The following is a 12,148-nucleotide window of genomic DNA, read 5'->3' on the forward strand; positions in this document are numbered from 1 at the left end:
GATGTGTCTTGGTGTGGGTCTTTTCGGGTTCACCTTGTTTGGGACTCTCTGGGCTTGTGTGACTTTTTTCTTCCCCACCTCAGGGAAGTTTTCTGATATTATTTCTTCGAATAGGTTTTCTAATCCTTGTTCATCTTTCTGTTGTTCTGGTACCCCTATTATTCGTATGTTGTTTCCTTTCATGTTGTCCCAAACCTCAGCTGAGATTGAGGGTTGCTCTACCCTGACCCTCTACTGCTCTAGGTATTTGAGGGAAGGGAAGACACCCTTCCATAAGTGTAGGTGTTTGCATCTGCTGTGGAGGTAAAGATGGGAACTGAGAATCCTCCAGGGTAAGGTGCCCTCTACTTGCCTATTCAACTCCTGTCCAGAGGTTTTCCCAATTCCTTCTGCTCCCCACCCCCCAAAACATGACAGTTCCAATTCCTAGTAAATTTGGGATTAATCATTCTTGCTCTACTTTCCCAAGAATAAATTCTGACCTATGCATTCCTAGTAGCCTTTGATCACCAGGGATAGTACATTGGTGTCCTCCGGGGCCCCCCTCCTCCTTCATTTAATGCAGGGGTCCTCAAACTATGGCCTGCGGGCCACATGCAAATACAAATATTGTATTTGTTCTCATTTTGTTTTTTCACTTCAAAATAAGATATGTACAGTGTGCTTAGGAATTTGTTCATAGTTTTTTTTTTAAACTATAGTCCTGCCCTCCAACGGTCTGAGGGACAGTGAACTGGCCCCCTGTTTAAAAAGTTTTAGGACCCCTGATTAATGTATTCATGCATCACTGTTGTTATGTTTTTAACTAATTAGGAGAAAAAATCTTCATAAATAAAGGTAGTTGGCACAAAAAGAGTGTGAGAGGTGGCCTTGAAAATCGCACACCATGACACTCCACATCTCTTTTTCTCCTCTCCATAGCATATATCACTTCTAACATATTAAATAAATTACCTACATATTATTTTTATTTAATGTCTCCTACCTCCCTCTACTAGAATTTAAATTTCACGAAGAGGGGGGATTTTTGTATGAATTGTTCACTCCTGCCCACCCCTGCCCTACAGCTTCACTGCTGGCCTGATTGATGCCTAACTACTCCCCTGCCAGCCTGATCGCCCACAACTGCCCTCCCCTGCAGGCCTGTGTCTCCAGTACCCAAATAGTACCTTATTCAAATAGGTGCTCAATAAACTGTTGTTGACTAAAGACACAAGTGAGTGGTGATGTGTGCAGAGATAAGGGAAGGAGTCAAAGGACTCCTGTTGCCAAGAATGTTGAAAATCCATGGCTGGTTCCTAACTCACCTATGACAGGACAGAAGCTCTTGTAAGGGACTAGAGGCCTGGTGCATGAAATTTGTGCATTGGAGGGTGTCCCTCAACTCAGCCTGTACCCTTTCCAATTTGGGACTCCCTTGGGGGATGTCTGACTGACGGTTTAGGCCTGATCCCTTTCACAATCCAGGACGGCTGGCTCCTAACCGCTTGCTTTCCTGCCTGCCTGATTGCCCCTAACCACTTCTGCCTGCCAGTCTGATCACCCCTTAACCCAGCCGTGGGCAAACTATGGCCCACGGGCCGGATCTGGCCTGTTTGAAATGAATAAAACTATTGAAAAAAAAAGACCGTACCCTTTTATGTAATGATGTTTACTCTGAATTTATATTAGTTCACACTGCATCCGTGCTTTTGTTCCGGCCCTCCGGTCCAGTTTAAGAACCCATTGTGGCCCTCGAGTCAAAAAGTTTGCCCACCCCTGCCCTACAGCTTCACTGCTGGCCTGATTGATGCCTAACTACTCCCCTGCCAGCCTGATCGCCCACAACTGCCCTCCCCTGCAGGCCTGATCATCCCCAACTACTCTCCCCTGCTGGCCTGTTCACTCCCAACTGCCTCTCCTACTGCGACCTGCCTCCTCTGCATGAGGTGGCAGAGATGCTGGGACAGGCCTCCTCTGACCCTCATAGAGCCATGGGAACCCCAGGCCTCACGGCACAGAGCAGCCACTGGGCCCAGCCTCTGCTGTGCATGCGGCCATCTTGTGGTGGCCATCTTGTGATGCCACCTAGGCTTTTGTTACATAGGATGGGTGAAATGGCTTCCCAACCATGTGGTTACATTTCCTTTACACAGAACTGTTTCAAAGTTGTTGATTCGAAATGAACCTCTGGTGATTTTCTCTTCCCCGTTTACCCATTTCATTTATGACGGAGTCCTGCCTAGTCTACATCAGGTTTAGAGTGCCTTAGACTGTGAGGGCATATTTGGGGCTTGGAGATGAACAGCCACCAGTGTAGGTCGCCATCACAAGTAAGATGATATTTAGAGACTCTTTGAACTGGGAAGAAAGCCTTTTCTTTATAGAAATCAGGTCCCTCTAACACTTTTTAGCCATGGTAATTTTAAAAATTCTGGTAACAATTTCATGCAATGTATAACCTATAGTGGATGGTGAATCCCAGCTTTTCATCCATATATTATGGATGAGACCCTATCCTAGAGTTCCATAGTTACCATGACTGGTGCAGAATTAAGGAATGGGCCCATGACCCAAGAAGGTCCATCAGAGTTAATTCCAGGATTTGCTCTCTGAGAAGGGAGTCTTTCTCTTTTCTGTAGGCCTTAAGCTTGAAAGAATTTAGGCTGAAGCACTGTAGCCATGTCACCACCATGCAGACAGAGCCCGATTGAGAATTAAGCACTAATTATTCAGTGTTTGGGAACCCACATTACTCTGGGGTTCTTTCTACCTCAGTTGGATACTACTATTAAGTTTTACAAATGAGTTTCTATCTGAAAACCACAAATTGGATGACCCTGGGGCTTGGTTTGGGGTCTCTTATAATCTCCTTTAGAGATTGTTATTAGATATACCTAATTCAATCTCATGGCTTTATATACTGTCCATATCATAATGACTCCATTAATGTCTCCAGGCTGACCTAACCCTGAATTTTATACTCACACATCCAACTGTACTTGACATTCCCATGTAAGGCATCTCAAACATAATATGTCAAAAACAGAAATTTTGTTTCTTTTAAAAAATAAGCTCATCCTCTAGTCTTCAGCAACTTGGAAGTAGTACTAGACAGAATGGCATCATGGTTAAGCACACAGACCCAAATTCAAATATAGGCTGTAATGTAAAAGCTGAGGGAGCTTAATCTCTCTAATCCTTCCTTCTCTTACCTGTACAATAGGAGTTATGGGTTACCTATTTTGTACCTATCTGGTAGCACTGTTTATGATGATTAAATGAGGTAATATATGCACTGGTAATCCCTCCTGGGCTAGGAAAGTGATTCCTGTGGCCATACCTGCTATAGCGGCTATTATGGAAGAGATTATTAATATTACTAGTCCTACAGCCCTTTTTACTGTTTTCTGGAATTCCTTGTGGATTATTAGTTCAGCCGGCCCGTCCCAGTAGACCCATGTGAGCCCTTAGATGCTGTATGTACCAGGGATGCTGTCTGTTTTCTATGATCTCCTTGATAAAAAGCAGGGCCTGATCTATAGGTGTCTCTTTAGCTCGAAAAGTTGAGTGGCCTAGGGCTGTGACTGTGTGTACTGCATAGGCACTATCTGAGAAAATGTTTACTGGATGGTGTTGACAGTAGGTGAGGGCGTATGCTATCGCCAGCAGTTCTCCTACTTGAACAGAGCCAGTATAAGTATATTTTAATAAACAGGCTTCCATTGTGGCTTGTGGGTTTTTATGAATGGCTTTTAATGACTACTCCACAGTAATTCTTGCTAGCATCTGTGAATACTAATGGTGCCTCAGGAATAGGCTTGCTGATGGGTCTCGTGAGCCCTATAGTGTAAAGTGGCAGCCGTTGTAGTGTCTGCAAGAGCCGATTATTAGGTAAATGATTGTCTGTTTGCCCTGGAAAATGAAGCAGCAAAAGTTGAGTGTCTAAGTCTGTGCTTATCAGTTGTTTGACCTGCCCAGTGGTGTATGGAAGAATGAGTGTGTCTGGCTCCTTACCATATAAGGTAAGGCATGCCCATCTTAGCTTTCTCCCTACAAGGGCATAAGCTGTGATGGGCAGAGTGATTTTTGGTAGCTGGCTGTATGCTAGGTGTACCCAATAGAGCGGCCCCTGCTGGAAGAGGACCCCAGTAGGGGTTCCCTTGGTTGCTAGAATTATTCCCTGTATGGGCTGTGTGGGGTCTATTCTTTCTAGTCTTTGCTCCCTAAGGGTGGTATTGACTGCATGAAGAGCTGCGTTAGCTGCCAAGGAGAGAGTCCTAAGACTAAGGGGGTCTGACTCCCCCTCGAGGAGAGTAAAGAGGGGGTTTAAGGCCTGGGTGGGCAAGGATATACTACTGCGGACCCAGTTGATCTGACCGCAAAGTTCTTGGAGCTCGTGTAATGTTATTTTATCAGGAATCTTTAATTGTGGTGCTATGGGGGTGATTTGCTCTTCTATTTTATACCCCAGGAAAGAGTAGGGTGCAATGGCCTGGACCTTTTCTGGGGCTATGGTCAGGTTAAGGCTTTTTAAGTTTCTGAGCAGAGCTTGTAGGCAGGACTCTAGCCACACTGGATCCCTATGAGCTAGGAGGATGTCATCCATATAATGGGTAATAAAGCATTGCCCTGCTAGTGGCTTCGTGGCTACCCCTACATAGGCCTGACACATGGTAGGGCTGTTTTTCATGTCCTGAGGTAATACCTTCCATTGGTATCGCTCCGATGGGAGCTGGTAGTTTGTAGAGGGGACTATAAAAGCGAAATAAGATCTGTCCTCGGGGTGTAAAGGGATGGAAAAGAAACAGTCTTTTATATCAATTATTTTTATATAGGCTCCTTTGGCGATAGCAGAGGGGTGAGGTAGCCCCGGTTGCAATGGGCCCAACTTTTGCATATGTCTGTTGACTGCTCTGAGATCTTGTAAGAATCTATATTTGCTTTTATCCCTTTTCTGGATTACAAAGACAGGAGTATTGTGAGGACTAATAGAGGGCTCTATATGGCCGGTGCGTGGTTGTTCTTGTACTAGCTGGTGTAGCGCCTCAAGCTGTTCTACCCATATGGGTTGGTTGGTATCCCAGGTCAGCTTGATTGGGTCGGGGATACCTGGATGAACAGTGGCCCCTAGAATTGGGGGGTTGGTGGAGATGGTGGCCTTTACTGCTGTAAGACTGTCCCTTCCCCATTGTGTATGGGGTACCCCGCTCTTGAAGAGGGGTTTGAAATCCCCGGTGTTTCCGCCAGGGTCTCTCCATTTCAGCCAGCGTGCAGCCTGAGTAGCTGTTTTAAAGCTGCTGACGCCCTGTACTATGGGTCCCACTGTTGTGGGCCAGCTGGGGTCTCTTCCTGTATAACTGAAACATCGGCTCCGGTGTCAATGAGCCCTTTGATCTCCTTTTGTTCTATAATGATGGTGAGAAAGGCTTTGTTTTGGGTTAGGGGTAGGGCCCAATATGCCCCCAGCTCTCTTACTTGCGGGGCTGAGAGCTGCCCCATTTCTCGTTTAAAGACGACAGGGGTTTGCCCTCAGCGTCTGTGGTTGATCTGCAATCGCAGAGCCAGTGAAGGCCTCTGCGACGGCGCGGGCAGACCGAGGGGGGGGGGGGGCGGGGGGGGGGGGGGGTTGTTTCTTTACGCCCTGTTTTCCTTTCTTTTCGGGACATTCTCTAGCATAGTGGCCAGTTCCTTTGCATCTATAGCAGGTTCCCTTTGGCGACCCGGCCTGCCTCACTATCTGGAGCTGTGCCGCTAGGGCAGTAGCTAGGGCGGCAGCAGAATGGCTGCCCACGCCCCGGTAGGCTAGGACCCAGTCATCCATGGGCGCGCCTTGAAGGGGTGCTATGGCTTGGCGGTATTCTGAGTTCACTCCCTCCCACACTAACTCTTTTACTAAGGCATCTGCCGCTTGGGAATGCGTTACTTTTCGATCTACTGCTTCTCTAACTCTATGCAGGAATTCCGAAAAACCTTCATGTGGACCTTGTGAAAGCTTGGAGAGCTGTGCAGGCTTGCCCTTCAGATGTATCTGGGCAAAGGCACGCATGGCCCACAGGCGAACTTGATCATAATACTGGGCGGGTCCCTGCGCAGCTAGGGTGGGGTTGCTATATTGCCCCTCCCCTTGGAGAGACCTGGCGGTAAAGAGCACACCCACCGCCCGGTTCCTTTCGCCTTGCAACTCACATTGTTCATAAAACAAGGCCTTCCATTGTATCATGTCCCCTGCAGGGAGGATGGTACGTGCCAGCCCTTTCCAGTCTTGTGGACAGTTTAGATTCATGCCAAAATTTTCTAATAATTGCTGAGTGTAGGGGGCAGAAAGTCCATCTTCTTGGACTGCCTTTCTAATAGTCGTTAACGTTTTCTGATCGTGTGGGATCCATGCTTGCGGCTGAGCAGCCGGGGGGTTAAGATTCACAGGAAAGAGGCCAGGGGTCTCTAGCTCTAAATATGTCTTTGCCCTATCCCTCTGGCTGCACATGGATTGATATATCCCCGTCCATGGATTATCATCCGTGTCCCCCATGAAAGGGTTACTTGGGGGCCGCTGGGCAGTTAAACTTTCTGTTCGCTTTGCGAGGGGAGCGGGGGAGTGACTCTGGCAGGAAGCCTCCTGGTGAGACTCCCCTGCTTTCACCTCCTTAGAGGTTTTTGCTATCTCAGTTTCAGCCATCCTTGAGCTTTGAGAAACTACTTTTGGCTTGTCAAGAACAGCCCAGGAATCTCCGGGGGCAGAAGGCTCTGGAGGGGAATAGGGAGGTAAAGAGTCTTCTGTTCCCCCATCCGCACCACCGGTGGCAGAGAGAGCCTTACATATAGGAAGTGCAGGCTCGGGCGGGGCCCCGCTTAGGCAGGCTAAGATTGCTAGAATAGCAGGTGTGAGAGAAAGCAGAAGAGTCTTCCCCTCATGGACCTCTGCTGATCTTATCCTCTGTAATGCTTTCTTCCATGTACTGGGGGGGTCCCAAGGGTCTTCTAGCAACCAAGGGTTAAATGCTATTAGGACATCCCAGAGCTTTTGTAGCTCCTTTTCTGTTACTTTTACTCACCTACTCTGTAACAACGCATGAAGCGCCCGAGCCTGAGGGGCTTGGGCTGAGGGGGGAAGGTTTCCCATTGTTACAGAGGGTCACTCACCCAACCTGGAGCTTGCCGTGCTGGGGTCCCTGTTCGGGCGCCAGATGGAACAGGGGGTCCCCCAGGGGTGAGGACGACGGAGCCCAACGCACTGGGGCATCTGCATGCACAACTCCGGAGACCAGGTTCAGAGACACAGATCTAAGTTTATTGAGGAAGTACAGCTGTATGTAAAGGGGTAAGCAGCCAATGCAATAGGGACATGCTTGCTATGTTATCCAATGGGCGTGAGGGTCGGGGCTAAGAGTAGGTGTCTCCTGGAGATTTGTCAGGCGGGTGTTGCCACTTCCTGGTGTGCCAAGGAAGTCTGTTCACTGGAGTGTACTCACAGCGTTGTTTCGGCTGCAGCACTGAGATAGATCTCCTGAGCTCTGCCCACACTCACAAATGTCTTTTCATAGTTTGTTTGTTTTGATCAGAGTGCAAAAAAAGGATATATTTTTATATCTATAACAATAACAATTCCCATACTCTTGTGTGTGTGTCTCTCTTTTTTCCTTTTCAATCTTAACATTTATTTGTTGAAGAAACCAGATAATTTGTCCCACATAATTTTCCACCCTAGCCTTTTGCTGTTGGTATCCCCACAGTGACATTTAACATGTCCCTCTTCCCCAAAATTTCCTGTAAAGTGGTGATTAGAAGTTGAGGCATGATCAGATTCAGTTTAAATTTTTTGGCAAGAATACTCATGAACTGCATATTGCATCCTTCAGAAAGCATGTAACTGTTTCTCTTTTCTTGATGTTAAGATAGATCAATAGTTTCAGGTATTGTCAGCCAGATAAAATCATTATAATCAGGGTAGTTGCAAGGCATGATTTATGCTGTAAGGATCACTCTGGCTCTATTATATGGCAAAAGGATTGTGGGTAGCAATGGCAATAAAAATATGTGACAAACTGAATGACATGTGTTTTGACCAACTGCAGTGGACTGCAGATATGCTCACTGACTCATCACTCATTGTAGAAGTGGAAGGTTGGGAGGGAATTACAAGGCACTTGCAGTGATGCATGTGAGAGATGGGCACAACTGGGACCAGGGTGGAGGTAGTGGATATGGAGGTAAAGGTGGGTTCAGGGGATTTTGGAAATATCTAGGGGTGCCCATTGTGTGGGCTGTCCACATGTGAGCTGTCGTTTCCACCTAGCAACCATATAGTTATGATAATTCTGACTTGAACTGCCGGGAGCCGGTCTATCCTTGCTGTTTCAAGGGACCTGGCATATATGGCATACTGTTCTTAATATGTTTGCTCACCTTCTTGGCGCTGTGTTTTAACCAAGGTCACCTCTCCAAGAAAGGTTGTTTCCCCAGGTAGGGATTTTCCCCTGGAGTTAGGGAGGGAATAAAATCTCCTAACTAAGTGCCAGGCGTGTAATTAATCACTTTAACTACGAACAATCATGCTTAAGCTACATAATCTTTACTCCCTGGAATGGAGATAAGAAACACGCTAACCTTTGGAATAGAGATTGATAGGATTGGAATCAACTGGTATAAATACAGATGTAACAAGACAACAGGACAGACACAAAACCTAGACACAGAACCTAGAAACAGAACCTAGACACAGACATGGCTGGAGAACCTAGCAAGAGAACATGGACACAGAACTTGGCTGGAGATTTTGGCTAGAGATCCTGGCAACGTGCTGATCAACTGAACGCTGTCTCCATGTCATTCCTTCTTCGCCGACTCCGTCCACACCTTTGGGGACCCCTGGACCTGCTGGGGTTGGACCCCAGCATTGAACCCCATCCAACTTATTACTGGGTTCTCTTGTCAGGGCCCTAGAACAAAGCCTGGTTCTAGAAACAAAGATGTTAGTTCTCATCATCTCTTTGCGATACCAACTGAGTAGGAAAAGAGAAGAATTGGCATACTGTTAATGGAAAGGAAAATTATATGTTGGATTTCAATTCAAAGAAAAACATCTAATACAGCAAAACATTAATATGCCATGTGCTGTGTGAGGAGATTAGGAGAAAAGTTAATAAGTATATAGAAACTAATTTTCATGTTTACTATTGTATTATTAAAGTGAATATCGTAAGTGTAAAATTCACTGGAGATATCTCTCAGGTCGCTGCTTCCTGCTTAGCTCATCTCCTAATGAAAAAACGGTGTGTGTCACCACAGTAACTTGCCTTTAACCGCAAGTGAAGAACTAAGCTTTATTTCCTAGACAAAAATGCAAGAGCCAATTTTATTCACTTTTTTTCTGTTCATGTGTAACATCTTGGGATGACCAATGACACTTTCCTACTGAGAAAGAAAACTTTTCATGGTTGCAGCAACCACAGGTTTGGCTCATTACTCACATTACTACATTAGTAACAGCTTTTGTTCTATACTCCGCACAAGGAAAAAAGTGCTGAATGCAAAACCACAACCTCAGCTGCCGGTGGAAATGATAGTTAATGGCACCTCGCTGCTACCTCAGAGGGCCAATTCTTGGTAGAAAGGCTTATCTTGAATTTGGTTTCCAAACTAATGGATAAGAGTGAGTTGTGGCAAAAAGTAAGTAATCTATTTGCTTATCACACTTTAAATATAGACTGATTTTTTAATAAGAGAAATATGGCTATAACTTATATGAAAACATATAAATTATAATGATTTCAGATAGATAGGTAGAGAGACAAAACTCAAAGAAGCCCTAGGAATGGAATCAATTTATGCTTTCCAGAAGTTATTTCAAAAGCTACTTTAAGTTATGGCGGGAAAGTTTGGGCCCCAAAATATCAATTCAGAAATCTAAAAGCCTACATTGGAAAGTTAAGGCCATCAAAATAGCCAAGACAAGTCCTAAGAGATAATAGAAGTTAGTTGAGAACCTTCAAGAAAATGTAAATTTATCAAATTATTTGTCAGATTTCACAAACAAACATCATTAAAACAAAATATGTTTAAGGATAATATAGGTTTTCTATAACTATTTTATACTGCTAAAGTATAATTTCTAAAAATCTTAGGAAAATATTTACCCCCTCAAGCATCACTTAAAAGAAAGGTTTTCAAAGAACATTCTCTGAGAGTGTTGTAATGGAAAATCCTAAAATGTACCACTTTAAATTTGTCATATAACATGACACTGTATTTCAGAGCTTATAGCTGGTGACTATAATACCAAATGTACAAGAAAAATCAATTACTACTATTGTAATGAGGATTTATTAATGCCATAATTGAAGTAGATGCCAATAATAATGCTGCCAACAGAAATTTTAGATAGATTATAATAAACAAGTTTTGACTATTTTCCATCAGTGAATTTTCCAAACAGTAAATCAATTCTCTTTTAAGCAGCTCATCATTTTCTTTTGGGGTAATTATTATTATTACTAGTGGCCCAGTGCATGAAATTTGTGCACATTAAAAGGGAATTAATTACAGGAAATATCTTAATATTGCTGTTTGCCCTTTCTCCATAATAGAAGTGTCAGAGATGAAAGAAAATGAGTAAAATGTATATGAAAATAATATATAAATGTTTCGCCCAAGGGGACGCAGCGTCAAGTCCTGCAGGCACTGTGAGACCCAGAGTCAAGTCCTGGGCGCTGGTATCCGGCTCCCTCTTCTTTCCTGTCAGAGCCTGGGCTGGTGCCTGTGGGGATGCAGCATCAAGCCCCCACCAGCGCTGTGCAGGACTCCTCAAGTCCCGGAGTCCCGCCCCGTGGGGCCCCGCCCACCTGCTCATGCAGCCCTGCTCACCCATGCATGCCTGCTGCGCACACAGCCTCCCAGTGATCGGTCGTTATGGCATGAGGGCGTCACAACCACAGGCTTTTTATAATATAGGATTATTTTTAATCCTCACCCAAGGGTATTTTTTCCCCATTAATTTTTAGAGAGAGTGGAAGGGAGGGGGAGAGAAAGAGAGAAAGAAACATTGATGTGAAAGAGACACATGGATTGGTTGCTTCCCTCACAAGCCCTGACCAGGGCTGCAGATTGAGTCCTCAACCGAGGTAGGTGCTCTTGACCAGAATCAAACCCAGAACCCTTATCCACTGAGCCAAACTGGCTAGGGCATGGGTAATTATTTTTGAGGAGAGCTTTCCAAGATATATTACATATAACCCTACTTACAATGGGTTCATGCTGCTTTGCTGAACTTCAGTTTCCTCCTCACTGAAATAAAGAAATTCAATTTAGAAACTCCTAGGCTCCCTCATAGCGCTAATATCTCCTACTGGCTCCGGGAACACTGGCTTGCTCACATGTGTCATATTCACTCCTTCCTTCCTGTGTGTCTGTCCTTATGTATTTCTCTTTCTTGAAGACCTTTTTCTGTGGCTCCATCTATAGATATTAACACAGATATGACACCCTCTTCCCCAGATGGTCCAGAAAGGGCCTGGAACTCTTGTCCCTCTAGGAAATAAGACCATCACGTCCTCAACTTCCGCAGAACCATTAACAGAAATGAAGAGGGGACCCATATCTCCATGTTCTTTGTAGGATTCTCATCATTCAGAGCCTTCCCACCACCCTGGACTATGAGATCTATGGGAATAACCCCATGGTGCACTTTAATCCTGTTTAAGGCAGATGCCACAAAAAGCCTAAATTCCCAGGTCACCTCTCATGCTCAGGCTTTCATCTCCAGTGCCAGCTGAAAAATAAGACAAAAGAGAGAACAAATAGAAGAGCAAAATATTATTTTGCTGATTGAGCTAATATTAGTGAATGTGGTTCAAATCTATGGCAAGTAGGAATCCTAAAACTGAACCTCAGAATTAAAGACCTTCTAGTGGACCTGTGGCAAAATCTCTCTATAATGAAAACAAGTGACGGAAGGATATGATGACCACCAGAGTACTGGCAGGTGATATAGTCTCCATGGCTCTGCATCTCCTTTTCTCTGGCCTCATCTCAACGTTTGAACCCTTTCCATTGTGTTAGCTGAGCTCACTGTCAGTCGCCAACAAAATCCATTTCATCTGTAACACTTTTCCTGAATATCACCTTCTTGCTATAACTGCCCTAACTCTTCCCTGGGGCCCTGGGTTCCTTG

Source organism: Myotis davidii, unplaced genomic scaffold (genome assembly GCF_000327345.1).
Source record: "Myotis davidii unplaced genomic scaffold, ASM32734v1 scaffold982, whole genome shotgun sequence".
Taxonomy (NCBI): domain Eukaryota; kingdom Metazoa; phylum Chordata; class Mammalia; order Chiroptera; family Vespertilionidae; genus Myotis; species Myotis davidii.